Source organism: Myotis lucifugus, unplaced genomic scaffold (genome assembly GCF_000147115.1).
Source record: "Myotis lucifugus unplaced genomic scaffold, Myoluc2.0 scaffold_95, whole genome shotgun sequence".
Taxonomy (NCBI): Eukaryota; Metazoa; Chordata; class Mammalia; order Chiroptera; family Vespertilionidae; genus Myotis; species Myotis lucifugus.
Genome location: NW_005871143.1, coordinates 2343702 through 2358461, shown reverse-complemented (window position 1 = coordinate 2358461; position 14760 = coordinate 2343702). Strand labels below are relative to the sequence as shown.

At 43.5% G+C, this 14760-nt stretch overlaps 1 pseudogene; it reads right to left on the bottom strand.

The window, feature by feature from the left end:
* The window catches only part of LOC102420457, a 145204-nt pseudogene extending 131682 nt beyond the window's left edge, over positions 1 to 13522 (bottom strand).
* Positions 13523 to 14760: the final 1238 nt, after the last annotated feature.

Genomic DNA, 14760 nt, shown 5'->3' with positions numbered 1-14760 from the left:
ATGCTCCAACCAACTGACCCACACCAGCCAGGGCTGGAAAAACAATTTTTAATGCATTGCATGCCTTACAGAGAATAAAACTCTTCTCAACAAAATTTCAAATGTTAAATGCAATATCATTCACAAAAGCCAAAAGGTGGAAACAACCAGTGTCCATCAACATATGCATGGGTGTGGCATATGCAATGGAACATTATTCAGCCTTAAATTGGAATGAAGTTCTGATACATGTCACAACATGGATGAATTTCAAGGGCATTATGCTAAGTAAAATAAATCAGACACAAAAGGACAAATAAATATATGCTTCCACTTATATGAGGTACCTAATAGGCAAATTTCTAAAAACAGAAAGTAGAATAGTGGTTACTAAGGGCTGGGGGAGGGAGGAATGGGGAATTATTGTTCAATGGGTACAGGGTTTCTGCTTGGCATGACAAAAAAAATTCTGGAATAAATAGTGGTGATGGTTGTACAACAATGTAAATGTGCTTACTACCACCAAATTGTGTGGCTAAAATTGTAAATTTTATGTTATGTATATTTAAACACAATTTAAAATTTTAATGCAAAATCACTCTCTCACAGGCTATTACTTGTCTTTTCCCTATCTTCTGACCCAATCCTCTGTTGATTGAGCACAGCCAAGCAGGGGAAGAGCCATGTCTGGGAGCAAGTGGAGTATGGTGAGGTAAACCTTCTAAAACTAAAGGTAGACCAGTACTGATGCCAATAGTGAAGGTTGGTCTGTCTCCACACTGTCCCAAATACACACCTGTTCAGCCTCCCCTCTGTTGCATCACGTCTTCCACAGCTGCCTTTTGCCCACAAGCTCAAGCTCTAACTCCTTAGGCCAGAGTTCAACACCCTCCCCATGTGGCCCAAATCCAACTTTCTACCTTCCCTCTCACTACGCACCTCTGCCAGCTGCTCCAACCATTTGACATCCTCCCCATTCTCCAAACACACATTGAGATTACTCTCTCCTGGATCTCCTGCCCACCTTCCAAAGTCCAACCTGAGCCCATCAGCAGTCTCTCCTCAACCAGTTCCTGTTCCTGGTGACACAAGCCTTTTCTGAATTCTCTCTCTCCCAGCATCTTTCATCTGCATGGTTCCCTTTATTGCTTGCTTTTAGAATAGGTCTACTGGTAATGGCAACTAGATTCTGAAGATTAAGGCTCTAAGGAATTTCAGGAGATTATTTCATTCGACTCCTTTCATATGTATCAAAAGACACCACGTCTGAATGATTACTTTCCCAAATCTCAGCACTCATTAGTGGCAGAGGAGAGAATAGAACCCATATCCTGATATCTATTCCATTCTCTTCTCCATAGCACCAGCTTGCCTCTATTTCACTACTTCAAATATGTTTAACTTATTGTCCCCGACAGGGTTTTAAAGCTACATCGATATAGGCAGGGACCACCATGTCACTTGTGTCCTCACAACACCCAGCACAGTCTTTTTTTTTAAATATATTTTATTGATTTTTTACAGAGAGGAAGGGAGAGGGATAGAGAGTTAGAAACATCGATGAGAGAGAAACATCGATCAGCTGCCTCCTGCACACCCCCTACTGGGGATATGCCCGCAACCAAGGTACACGCCCTTGACCGGAATCGAACCTGGGACCCTTCAGTCTGCAGGCCAATGCTCTATCCACTGAGCCAAACCGGTTAGGGCTAGCACAGTCTTAATAAGTCCATTTTGAAATCATAAAAGTGTTTCTAAGTCATCCCCTTATTCACTTGGGCCTAAAATTTCTCTTAACAGTTTCTTAGGAATAAGACATTTTTCTCCTCTTCCAATTTAGAATATCTTCCATATACGTTTTCTAAGAGTGATTTAGGCAAAACAAAACAAATGCAGGTGGATAATATATATTTGAAAAAAACGTGGCCAATTTTTGCAGCCTCAGAAGCATGTCCAGTTTACTTCTTGGCCCTAACTCTGGACTCACCGTAAATTGAACCAGATGTACTTGCTCTAATTTTATCTCAACTTTGTAGGCAGATAGTAAGCCTGGGTTGGTTTAGTTCATCTATTTCCTAGGCCATTAATCCATTGCTCTGGCTTCCCCGGCCATGTGAACATTCTTTTAGTTAGAACATATACAGCTTCCTCCTCCACATACATAACTCTTAAAAAGAAAAAAGAAAAAAGAAAACTCAGCTTCCATCTCACTCCTTGTGGAGACAGAACCCTCCTGCAGCATCTACTTAGAAGGGTTATTTTTCAAACGTCCCATTACCCAGAGCACAGCACAGCTCTCTGCCAGCAGACGAGTTCATCTTTCTGGGGTCTGTTCCTTCCTCCAGTCTAATGGATTCCCTCAGGAGCAGGATGTGGCTTCGGCCATCTAAGACCATAAAGCCCAAAGGTAATGGCTGCAGCGATGGGGGCCTCCTGCTGGCCCATCAGCACCAGGGATTGATGGTGAGGAGGAGAGACAGGAAAAGTGGGGAAAGTTCTGAACACTGAGTAACTTTTGAGAGGTAAGATGAGGGAGAGAGTTGCAGATCCATAATTACAGAAGCCTCATGCAAAATTTAATTAAAACTTGGGCGGAAACAAACACCAGGAACAAGTGTCATTCATCAACTTAAAACACCAACTAAGGTAAACACTGCCACAAACTCAGGAAAAGAAAGGGAGGAGACAGGAAAGAGGGGTGATCACTCTAGATATCAAGCAAATCAAATTACCCTGAAGGCCCGACCAGACACAGGCATTAATCATCGGTTATCCCAGCTGCACACCTGTACGGAAGGGAGAACCTGGCACTCTCTGAAGGACTCCAGCTGACAGAGTGGGCCAGCAGCTCTCCGGGAAGGGCAGGGAGGCAGGGCTGGGGCAGACCAACCCGGAAGTGGCCACGTGGCACCCTGGCTCTCCCCAGGCCAGGTGGGAGGATAAGAAGGAGCAGAGCGGGATTCAGGCAGGAGTGCAATGCCCAGCTCTCCAGCTGAGTTACTTTCTGCTGCTCATTTTGTTGTGGAGTCTGGGCAGCTTGCCCTGGGAGAGGGGCAGGCTACAGGACCCATCGAAGGCAACTCCAAGGACTGGGTAACGAGTGGACAAGCAGGTCCGACTTCCAAATTCTTGATGTTGCTGGTTTTCTGCTCTATGGCGTTCAGAGTTGCGGGGGTAGGAGAGGAAGATGAGGTAAGGGTGGTGGGATAGGGTAGGGTGGAGACAAAGTGAGTCTCTGACTTTGTTTCCTGGGAGGCACAGACTCTGTACACCCAGAGTCCCCAGGGCTGGTCACAGCCGAAACCTCCTCACAAAGAGGAGGCTGAAAAGCAGTTCAACATTTGGGCTGGGAGCTATTTGCAGTTGATGAGAAATTTCAAGTGGGAACCATGTGAGTATGTGCCTATGTGAATGCAAGAGTGCATTTACAGGGAACGAGTGATTTATTATCAGAGCCTCCACAAAGTCTCGCTCAGAAAGGGAGGGAGCTTCTCCCCCTCACCTACCCCCATCATTAAAACCTTAAAGGGGTCGAATCCATTTGGTCTCCTAAGCCAGCCAGCAAGGGAGTCACAGCTAATCAGGCAGCCAGCTCCGCTCCTCCAAGCCTTTCCCTGAGTACAACAATATGTATAAACTGGCAAAATGGACTGCAGGCTACTTTGATGTTAAACAAAGAGGAAAAACTCCAAAACAGCAAAAAACCTATATTCCTGTTTAACTCTTCCATGTCCTTTCCTCAGAGCAAATGTAAGACTCACACAGTTGGACAGAGCTCCAGGGAGAGCTACATAATGAATGATTACCATTTCAGACACTTAGACATAAGTATTTCCTAGCAAGAGAGAACAGCCAGACTCATCCTCTAAACTACTTGCTCTGATTAGAAAGGAGACTGTCTTTGGAGCAGTTGCTGGGCCCTGAGGCAGCAAGAAATTTGAAGGTGGAGGAACAGACAGACTGGTTTAGGGACATGCCTAATACTTCTACGCCTAGAATGAGGTTCCAGACTCGGGTCTCTGAACACAAAGCTCACATTGTTTCCCGTTCTATGAGTGGATTGCCTTTACTTGGGAATGAGATGTTCTGCATAAATAAACCTTTGAGATATCAGAAACCTATCTCTTTAAAGCCAAACACTTTTTAAATGGAATTTTTCTAAAATATATGATATTCTTCCATGGCTTCCAAAAGAGAAAATTCCTAGTAAATGGCCAGAGGAATGACTCCTGGGCAGGCAGGAATTCAGCTTTTAGGTCCTCGGAGATGCCAAGTGAGATGTGTGTCCTATAAGCCAAGAGGGCGACTTCCAGCCGATGTCAGGAAGAGGGATGCACTCCAGGGACAATGGGCCAGAAGTGGGGACAGGGGTTGAGGGTTGGTGGTTTAATCACCATCTGGAAATGGAGTCAGAAAAGCAGTTATGGATAAAGAAGAAAGAACCTTGTAAGATTCGGACATCTATGTTGTCCCACTTCCCACTTCATAGCAAATGATAAAATCACCTCTAAAACAAAACATTTTTTTTAAGCAAAAATGTGTATGAGCCAAAATGTTTACAGTGGTGGAGATTGGGTGGTATTATTAACTTTACTCTTCTTGCACTAGGTCTCCATTTTATTTTATTTTTTTAAGCCTCACCCAAAGATATGTTTTTATTTAAATTTCCTACATTGATTTTAGAGAGAAAGGAAGGGAAAGTGGGGGGAGAGAGAGAAACATTGATCAGCTGCCTCCCACATGTACCCCAACCAGGGATCAAACCCACAACCTAGGTATGTACCCTGACCTGGAATCAAACCCACAACTTTTTGGTGTACAGGATGACACTCCAACCAACCTAGCCACTCGGCCAGAGCTAAAATCTCCATTTTAACTTAGACCGAGAAGTGTATTGTATACTCAACTGCCAGGCCAAGTGTTATACCCAAAGAGCAGGAGGTAGGAAAGACATCATCTGACTTCCAAGCAATGTCATGTTTTACAGTTAAATGTAAGGATTGTCTACATTATTCTGTTGTATTCAAACTGTGTGTTCATCCATAAGCCTGAAAAATGGGGAGGCTTCAGAGTCAGGAAGAGCTGACTACAATCCTAGCTCTGACACTTACTAGCAGTCACCTGGGTCACTTTAATCTCCCAGCCTCAGTTTCTCTATTTGTAACATGAGATTAATGACACCTACTTCACAAAACTGTCATGAGATTCAATAATGCTTGGTGCCCTCGCTGGTTTGGCTCAGTGGATAGAGCGTCGGCCTGTGGACTGAAAGGTCCCACGTTTGATTTCGGTCAAGGGCGATGCCTGGGTTGCAGGCTTGGTCCAATGTGCAGGAGGCAGCCAATCAATGATTCCCTCTCATCACTGATGTTTCTATCTCTCTCTTCCTCTCCCTTCCTCTCTGAAATCAATAAAAATGTATTTTTAAAAATAAAATAATAATAATTCACGGAGAGCCCTTTTCATTTATGACTGAATACACTAAATGACCAGATGCATTCATGGGAGCAATGTATTTTGCCTACAGTTACAAATATGACACCTTCACCTTCTATCCTCTTATACTGTCGGGTTATACTTTATTGAAACATTGGTTGTTAAACCATAAAATTTATGTGGAGATGGATCTGTTCTGGACACCATTCAAAAAACCATTACCAAAGTGCCGAGAGGAACTCGCTGTAAGACTGGTGCCACAGCATGAGACCATCTTAGAATAAAGCTAACATGCAGAGAATTCGTGTGGGCTGAGCACTCTATTAAATGTGTGCTCTTAGTTCTTTCACACGCCTTACTTACTCAGTTAATAGCATAGCCTCAGAAGGTTGGTATTATTATCCCCATTTCACAGAAAGTTTCAACAACTCCCACAGTCACAGAACTAACAGGAAGTATTGCTGGTGTGGATGAAAAAGGGGTACTGTACTAAGTCATAAATTCCTAACTCAGCAAGTCATTGTGGGTAGCCACATCCCAGGCCTATAACTTCGTTAGTGTAAGGTTTTAAAGCAAGCCCTGTCCATTGTCCTTGTGCATCTGGGTTAACACACCTTTGAAATGGGAGTAATACCCCTCTAAGGTGCAACCACCCTCAACAGAGCACATAATCATGTTAACTATCCTGTAATCCAGTCACCCCTTGCTTTCTCTCACCTTCGTGGCATCTTCCTTATGTTCCCTTCTTATCTCAAAGGTATAAAAGAAGTTGCAAAACTGTCGTTCACAGCATTCATTTGAGAACTTGCTTCCCAGAAATTGTCGTCAGGTTTGGCTCAAGTAAACTCATAAAAATTCCCTACAGGTTTGGACGTGTCTTATTCACATCCAGATCTCACTGACCCCAAAGTCCTTTCTTCATACTATACTGTTTAATGTTGTTACCTATTTTTCCTAATCAATTTAGACACTAGATTTGTATTAAAAGTACCCAGAATATTATTTAAGGCTAAACAATTCCAAGGAAGTTTTTCAATGATTTGTGATTCATGGATAAGTGATTCTGAATATTCTGGTAAAATGCAATTTCTCTCTCCATCTGCCTTCCTTTTTCTGGTTCTGTCTCTTTCTGTACCTCTCCCCTGCCCCATTCAGTAGTATCCCCATCAATATTAAGATAAGATTGTAAGTCCAAGATGCCTGTTTCAAAATTATTTTTCTATTTATTGTTCAAGGAGAGGAGGGAGAGAGAGAGATATTGCAAAAACATACCAGTATATATCCCTTAGCCTCAGAAGTTTACCATTGGATTTTGTACAGAAAACCATTTACCCTAAGGCTAAGGTAGTACGTGCAGTGTTTCTGCTGGTACGTTACAGTTTCCAACCAGTGTGTTGAAAGCATGGGCCACAGCCTTGGCCAGCTCAGTTGGTTAGAACATCGTCCCAGTGTGCCAAGGTTGCAGGGCCCATCCCCAGTCAGGGCACGTATAAGAATCAACCAATGAATGCATAAGTAAGTGGAACAACAAACCAATGTTTTTCTCTATTTCTCTTTCTTCTGCTTCCCCTTCTCCTCCTCCTCCTCCTCCTCCTCCTCCTCCACTTTTTCCTCCTCCTCCTCCTCATTCTTCTTCTTCTCTCTAAAATAAATAAATTGTTTAAAACTAGTTTTTTAGAAAGAAAAGAAAAGAAAGAATGGGTCACAGTGAAGACAATGATTCCCTCAGATCCCAGGGCAGCCAGGTGGAGACAGGATGGCCAGAGTCCCGGGATCTGTCACCACCAACCAAGAGCAGCCCTTACCAATGTTATCATTTCCAATGTGTCCCTCCACATGAGAAAGGTTAGGGAGATCTGCTTGTCTCAGAGGGAAGGCAAATGTTCAGCAAAAAAAGTCATTTGATAGAAGCATCACTGGAAACACACCCAAAAAGACCGAAGGTGTCCAAAGAGGTCACTGATACTCAATCCTCTTTTAGGAAATGTGGGATAGAAAGTTTGAAATCTAGACATGAAATTGTCACTAAACTTGCTGTATGTCCCTTCTTTTCTCTGAATTGGGTCTGACCCTTTCTAGGGTCTCCCACCAACTTCCTGTTGAAAAACATCACTTCACTGTGAAGGGGCCGCTCAAAGGAAAAAACAATGGCAGCATCGAGAGTCTGCTGTTTTCTCTTCCTTTTAAAGTAACTTCGTGGAAGTGCAGCCCTCTCGATGGAACTACAGTTTGATGGAGGGGTAAGACAATGAGTAACTAGTGAGGACGTGGCCTAAGTCTCAGCCTGCTGCACAAATATTTTGTTCTCAGACATCTACCCATCAGACACACTGCTGTTTGGCATTGCTCTTGCTAAGCAGGTCTGCTGAAAGCTGTGGCATCTTATCTCCTGCTGCAAGAGCCCAGGGCCTTTTTCAGGGAGTGATGACTACAGTGGGGCTAAGCACAAGATTGGACTTGCTATTTTATCTTCAGACCATAAACATCTATTATTTGAACAACCACTTCTGCAATGAGCAGCTTACCTAACTCTCTGGGTCTCGGTTTCCTCTTCAGTAAAACAGGAATCACACATTCACCCCCAAGGGTAATTAAATGAGAACACTTATGTCAAGCACATGACACAGAATAACAGGTCCGTTGCTCCTTCCCTTTCTGGCTTTGAGCTTGGCTTTTCCCACAGATGGGTGGGGAACAGAAGTAAGACATTTCAGTAAGGTGTCCTACAGCTCTTAGGCATGGGGACACCTGAATGCTAATTTAACAGCTTTAAAACACCCATTTCTTCAGTTCCACAAATTAAAATGAGATTGACAGCATTTGTGAGAGTATTTGAGCTATCCCTACACATGCCAAGGAATAATTTAGTTCATGATGGATATGTGTCCCTTTGACTCCAATATAGACAACAAAGCAAAGTAGAGATTCAAAAGTGAATTTGGGTTTGTGAATATAAACCCAAATATAGAAAATAGTGAATATAGAAAACCCATTTTAAAACTGCAAAATGGACTGCCATTAGCTGTTTTAGCTCTTGAATCTTCATAAGGCACTACAACTAAGGTTTAAACTACATATGTATTAAAAACCATTAGCTCTTGCCCCATGGCTTAGTTGGTTGGAGCATCATCCCATACACCAAGAGTTCAATTTCTGACCAGGGCACATACCAAGTTGTGGGTTCAATCCCTGGTCAGGGCACATATGAGAGGCAACCAATTGATGTTTCTCTTTCATATTGATGGTTCTCTCTCTCTCTCTCTCTCTCTCTCTCTCTCTCTCTCTCTCTCTCCCTTCCTCTCTCTTTAAAATAACACACACACAAACACATAAAACATTAAAGTGTTCATTCTTTTTTACCTATTCTGTTTCTGGGAAGTTGTCATCAGACAATAATTCAGTGACCCAAGCTAGAAACTTGGACATCATTTTGTTAGGAAATGACTGTAGGCGAGAGATAGTGATAAAGTGAGTCATGGAAGCATGTAGCCATTACAAACTATGTGGGGTTTTTTTTAATTCATATTCTAACATGAGAATTGCCTATAATATAACATTAACTGAAAAAGGGACAAAATATTCAATATAAATATGGTTACAACTCTAGTTTTTAAATAAGCATGCACAAAATAAAAGCATTAGAAGGAACTATGCTAATATGTCAGTATTGATCTTTGGATGGTAAAACTATTAAAATAATCTTCTTCTTTTAACTTTTTGTAAATTTTCTGACTTTCAAAAATTGAGGTAGCACTGACCTGCAGTGAAGTGCACAGATCTTCATGTATAGTCAATGAATTTCAACAATTATATTTACACCAATATCCCAAACAAGTCCTCTGTGCCCCTTTCTTATCAACCCACCTCTCTGCCCAAAGGCAACTATTATTCTGACTTCTATTACCTTAAATTTTGTCCCTTTTTAAATTTCAGATAAATGGGACCAAGTGTGTAATTTTGTAGACATGGCTTTCTTCAGGCAAAAATCCATCCAAGTTATTGTATTTTTTTTTTATTTGCCGAGTAGTATTCCAATGTATGGACATGACACATTTTGTTTACCCATTCAGCTGTTGATAAACGTTTGGTTTGTTTTCAATTTTTTTTGCTATTAGGAATAAAGCTGCAATAAACATTCTTATAGATTTATGCTTTTATTCCTTTGAGTAAATACTTAAGAAAGAAAGAGAAGAATTGTTGGAGATAAAGATAGGTAGATAGGTAGGTAGGTAGGTAGGTAGGTAGGTAGATGATAGATAGATACTAAGACTGCCAATAGTTTTCTAAACTGGTTGTACCATCAGCAAGTTCTGAGAGTATGAAAGTTCCAATTGTTCCACATACTCTCCAGCATTTTGTATGGTTACCTTTTAAATTTCTTTATTCTAGAAATAAACTCACATAAACTCTTTAAAAAAACATTGTTTTATTCTAATAGATGTGGTGGTACCTCACTGGTTTTAATCTGCATTTCCCTGATGACCTACAACTTCAAGTACTTATTTGCTATTGCTATCTCTTCTCTTCTTTCATATTTAGTCCCAAGTTTCATTGGCCAGGCCTGGTCCCAGGCTACCTCCAAGGCATCAGTCCCATTGGACCCAGTGAGGGCATCAGGGATGGACATCCAAAAGAAAACCAAGAACTATTACTAAAAGTGAGGTAACTAAAGCTGGATGACCCAAAAGAACAAATGCCCACCATATTCTCCTCCTCCAACCTATATTCTGCTCCATCTTGGTCTGTCAAGACCTCACCCACCTTAAATTCTATATCTTCTAAGAAACTTTTCCTGATCCACTGTTGTCTTTCCACCACCAGCACCATTAGAAGTTTGTTTTATCCTCTCATATGGCAATTCTCTTACACAGCAATCTATACTAATAAAAGGGTAATACGCTAATTAGGGCAGACGTCTTCCAGACGACCTTCCGGACAAAGCCACAGCAGCTATTAAGGGCCCAGGCTCAGGCTGGCAGTGGCAGCAGCAGCGGGGTAATGGGGGCAGCGCCTTCCCTTGATCCACCAGGTCGCCTCCCACAGAGGGAGGCCAGACTGCAGCTTAGGCTGGGGGCTGAGGCAGAGGCGATTAGGGGAGATCAGGCTGGCAAGGGGGCAAGGTAGGGGCTATCAGGCTAGCAGACAGAGGCAGTTAGGGGTGATCAGGCAGGCAGGCAGAAGGGTTAGGGGCAATCAAGTAGGCAGGCAGAGGGGTTAGGGACAATCAGGCAGGCAGGCAGGCGTGCAGTTAGGAGCCAGCAGTCCTGGATTGCAAGAGGGATGTCCGACTGCCGATTCGGGCCTAAACCGGCCGTCGGACATCCCCCAAGGTGTCCCAGATTGGAGAGGGTGCAGGCCAGGCTGAGGGACCCCCCCACCCCATGCATGAATTTTGTGCACCGGGCCTCTAGTTTTTATAAGGATTTGTGAACTTGGGTCTCACCTGCCCTAAAACACAATACATTTTTAAAAATCAGAATCAGTCCTGCAGCAACTTCTCACAGCATCTTATGGATAGCAAAGCACACATCTATGCATTCATTCAACTAGCATTTGGTGAGCATCATTTGTACTCCAAGTCCAATGTTAGAGATTGGCATGCAACTATAAACAAGATAAGCATAGGTCCTGCCCTCGTGAAGTTTGTAATTTAATGGGGCACATAGACAAGAAATCAGCCAATAGCAGCACTAGGTGCTGAGTACTCTGATTGGGGAACTACGGAAGAGGCTATGGAGGCAACACATGCAACATGGATGATGAGTAGTCAAGGGGAGCAGAGTTCATGGAATTATATTAAATGTAAATGATTTAAATTAGAAATTGCTCAATATACAAGGAATGGTGAACAGAAAAGCAATTGCCCATTTTAGAGACACACACAATGGGTCTTGTGATTTGCCTTTGCCATGCTTTCACACTGTCGTGGAATTTCTTAAAAGTGGGCAGAGACTTGTTCAGGATGGTCAGGAGCAAGAAGCCCCCCACAGGAGGCAGTGCAGTGCAAAGCTGCCGAGCAGGAGGCTTGTGTGGATGGAGCCGCATGAGCATTTTGCTGGTGTGCAAAATACGGGGCTGGGGAGGAGGAGAGAGGGGGGGAGGAAAAGAGCTGAAAAAGGTTACAAATTGTGAAGAGAAATAACAGCATTTATTTCTAAATGACAACTCTTTATCTTCCTACCCCAGGCCTATTTGTTGACAAGCCATTCTGTCAGAATTTGTTGGTCAAGGAGAGGGAGGCCCATGTTCACACGGTGCATTAGGCCTTGATCTTGTCTCTGTTGGAATTCAGGAGGCTCCCCGGTAAGCAATCAGCCTCCTAATGGGCAAGAGGCACCTCTGGGAACGGGAATTTGACAGGCTTGTCAAAACTGTCAGGCAGTGGCAGAGGCTTTTTCATTCTCCTCCTCCTACCACAGGAGGGGAACGACTCCATGGGCTATGCCAGTCCTTCGAGGACAAGAGCTAAAACCGTGGTGCAAAGCTGCTCAGACATTAGCGGGGCCGGCGCATAAATCCCTCATATAGAAAATATCTGGATGAATAAAACAGGTACAGGCCAAGCACACAGTGTATCTCGGGGCTGTGGTAACTCAGATTGAAGGACTCTCTGTCTCTCAGATTTCCTATCGCAGGGCAGCAATGAATGAAAATTGCCTGAGAAATCAAGCAGGTGGTAATGGCCTCTCTGGCAGATAAAAGTTATCGGAGGATAGACTTTTCCCTGAGGCTGCTATATTGTCTGCTTCGGCTCCATGTGGATTAAAATCAGCCGCGCGATGGACACAGTCACACCCTAACAAAAAAGATGTCCATTGAATAAAGAAACGTGGAGGAGCCCTGGGCTGGAGGAGGCCAGGGCGGGGTCCCGCTCTCCTGGGCCCAGAGCCTTGGTGATGAAGGCCTCTCCTTGTGCCTTTTACTTCCCCGGGGAGGGAGCAGGAAGCCAGAGCATGATTTTTATAGGCCTCTCCTCTCTAACTCCTGTTTAGCACAAAACCAAGAAGGAGTGGGGCAGAGCGGACACGGTGGGGGTTGGGGAGGAGGTTAGAGGAAAAGTTCAACTGTCACATGATCAGCAGGATGGTTCCTTGAGGATTTGATGGACGTGGGAAGATTAGAAAAGATCTCAAGCTAAAAACAAATGTCACCGTATTTTCTCCATTCCACAACTGCCAGCCCCCCTTATACACACATGCACACCCCAGTCCCATCTCGTCTGTCCCAAAGATAAACATGCTTTCTTTAAACCCTAGAACCTGCCTTCCATTAATTCTGGTTTTCACAGGGAAGCTTTCCCTGGTGACTGATTACAGAAAATTGCTTATTTAAAGAAACATGGGATTCCTTTTACAGACAAAGGCAGACATCATCTCAGAGACTTCTCCACAGACAGGAGAGACTGGCGAGGACTCTGCTGCAATCAGGGATAAGGGGAAAGAGGGGAGAACCGGTTCGCACTAGCTCACTCTCCGTCACACAAACACACAGCCCACCCCCGTAACCGCACCACATGACACACATGCATTTGGGCTTCTAATTACTTCTCTGTCTAATTCATGCTAACGCAGCAATTAGTGATAAAGCTCAAAACACTCATACACGTTAGCCTGATGACACTTAATTATGACATTAGATATACTGCACCTCATGACATATATAGCTTAGCAAGTAATAAGAAATCCACATATATGGCCCATCTAAACAACAATGTAATAAAAGTAAAGGAAAGCCATGAAACCCTCGCGTTGTCATTAAAAGAAAATGTAATGGGTGTATATTTATGTGAAATAAGCCATTTCCAGATGCTAACCAGGAATTCGGTCTCCTCAGCTCAGAAAATGTAGTTTGGTCTTTATTTTTAAAGAAAAAGAATAGGAAAGGGAAGGGAAGAAATGAGAAAAGAAAAATAAAGAGAAGAGAGGAGAGAAGAGAAGTAATCAGTAGGTCGTACCTGATGATAGCTTGGTGCCTCTGTGTGTCCATTCTCATTTTGAGTACCGTAGACATCAGCAGGAGATGTAGGGACAAATGTGACTTTTTTGCTGGGATGGTCCAGGAGATGTGCCATTTGCTGTTGGTTTACATGGGCCTGTTCATGAGACATGATTAATAGCTTAACAGCTCTGCCAAAAAGCACATAAATCTGGCCATCCACAGGGTAATTGACACACTGCTTATCTCGCAGATCCCTCCAGCACTCGCTTATCTCGGTCTAATCCCCAAGTGGGCATTCGAAGAAGCTGATTATGCAATGCACAGTTGCTGACACTACAGTTTGGGGGTCTGTTCCTTATAGCACCCAATTAGCTGCCACACAAAGCCCTACTCCCTTTGATCAACCTTGACCAAGTATAAAGTAGCAGCTGAATGAACACAGGCTACAGGGAATTCCTCGGGAGCATCCAGGCCTTCTCAGAGGGGGGTGTGAAGTGGGAACCTCAACCTCCCAATTCTGAGTCAAGTTTCCCTTTGCTTTAGCTGAACCAGACCACAGCGATCCACCATCTAGCCCCATATGGTAACCACTGTTCCCTCAAGCTTTCTTCTCCCTCTCCCTCCTGGTCCTCTTTTCCAGTTCATTACACATCTTGACTTTCCTCATTGAAAGCCAGCATCTCCATGTTCCTGTGCAGTGTGGACTTGAAAACTTCAGCCTCCGTCTCTGTTCCTGATTTCTTCATTTCTATGAAAATTTTTAAACAAATGATACTGATTTAGCATAGCAACAACTGTGAAGATTAAAGATTACACACTGAACAAATTGTAAAGTCCTTTGAAAGCATAAACTGCTATAGGAGTAATTATTACCATTGTTATTCATCACCTCAGCTCATCACATAGAGTAAACAGGAGATAATAAAGAGGCGACTCTTAAATGCAGTATCAGCAGCAAGACCCATTTATTACACCCCTATTTGCTTGGATCCCATTACAGTTATAAATTTTTACGCTCATCTAGCACTTTTCATCTGAGAATGTCAAAGTGCTGCACAAGCACAGGCTCTAATTACACTAATCCCCCAACCCGCACGGAGAGCGGCAGGCAAGGGCCACCTCCAGTCCTGCAAGTCGCCATCTAAGCAGATCCTGCCGGGCCTGGGGAGGTCTCCCTGCTGAGGGCGCATCTAGAAACTTCTGAAACCAGGAAAAGTGCCCGGGTGAGTCATGTCTTTTTTTTTTTAAGCACAAAAAATGAATGTCCGATAGACAGACATACAGAGGTTTGAATCTTTTTCTTCTGTGTGGGGGTTATGTGTCCAATGTCTTGCAAGCAACCCACATGCCTGGATCCCACCATGGGGCCCACGAAGTTTGTACATTCGCCGTCAAACACAACCTGAA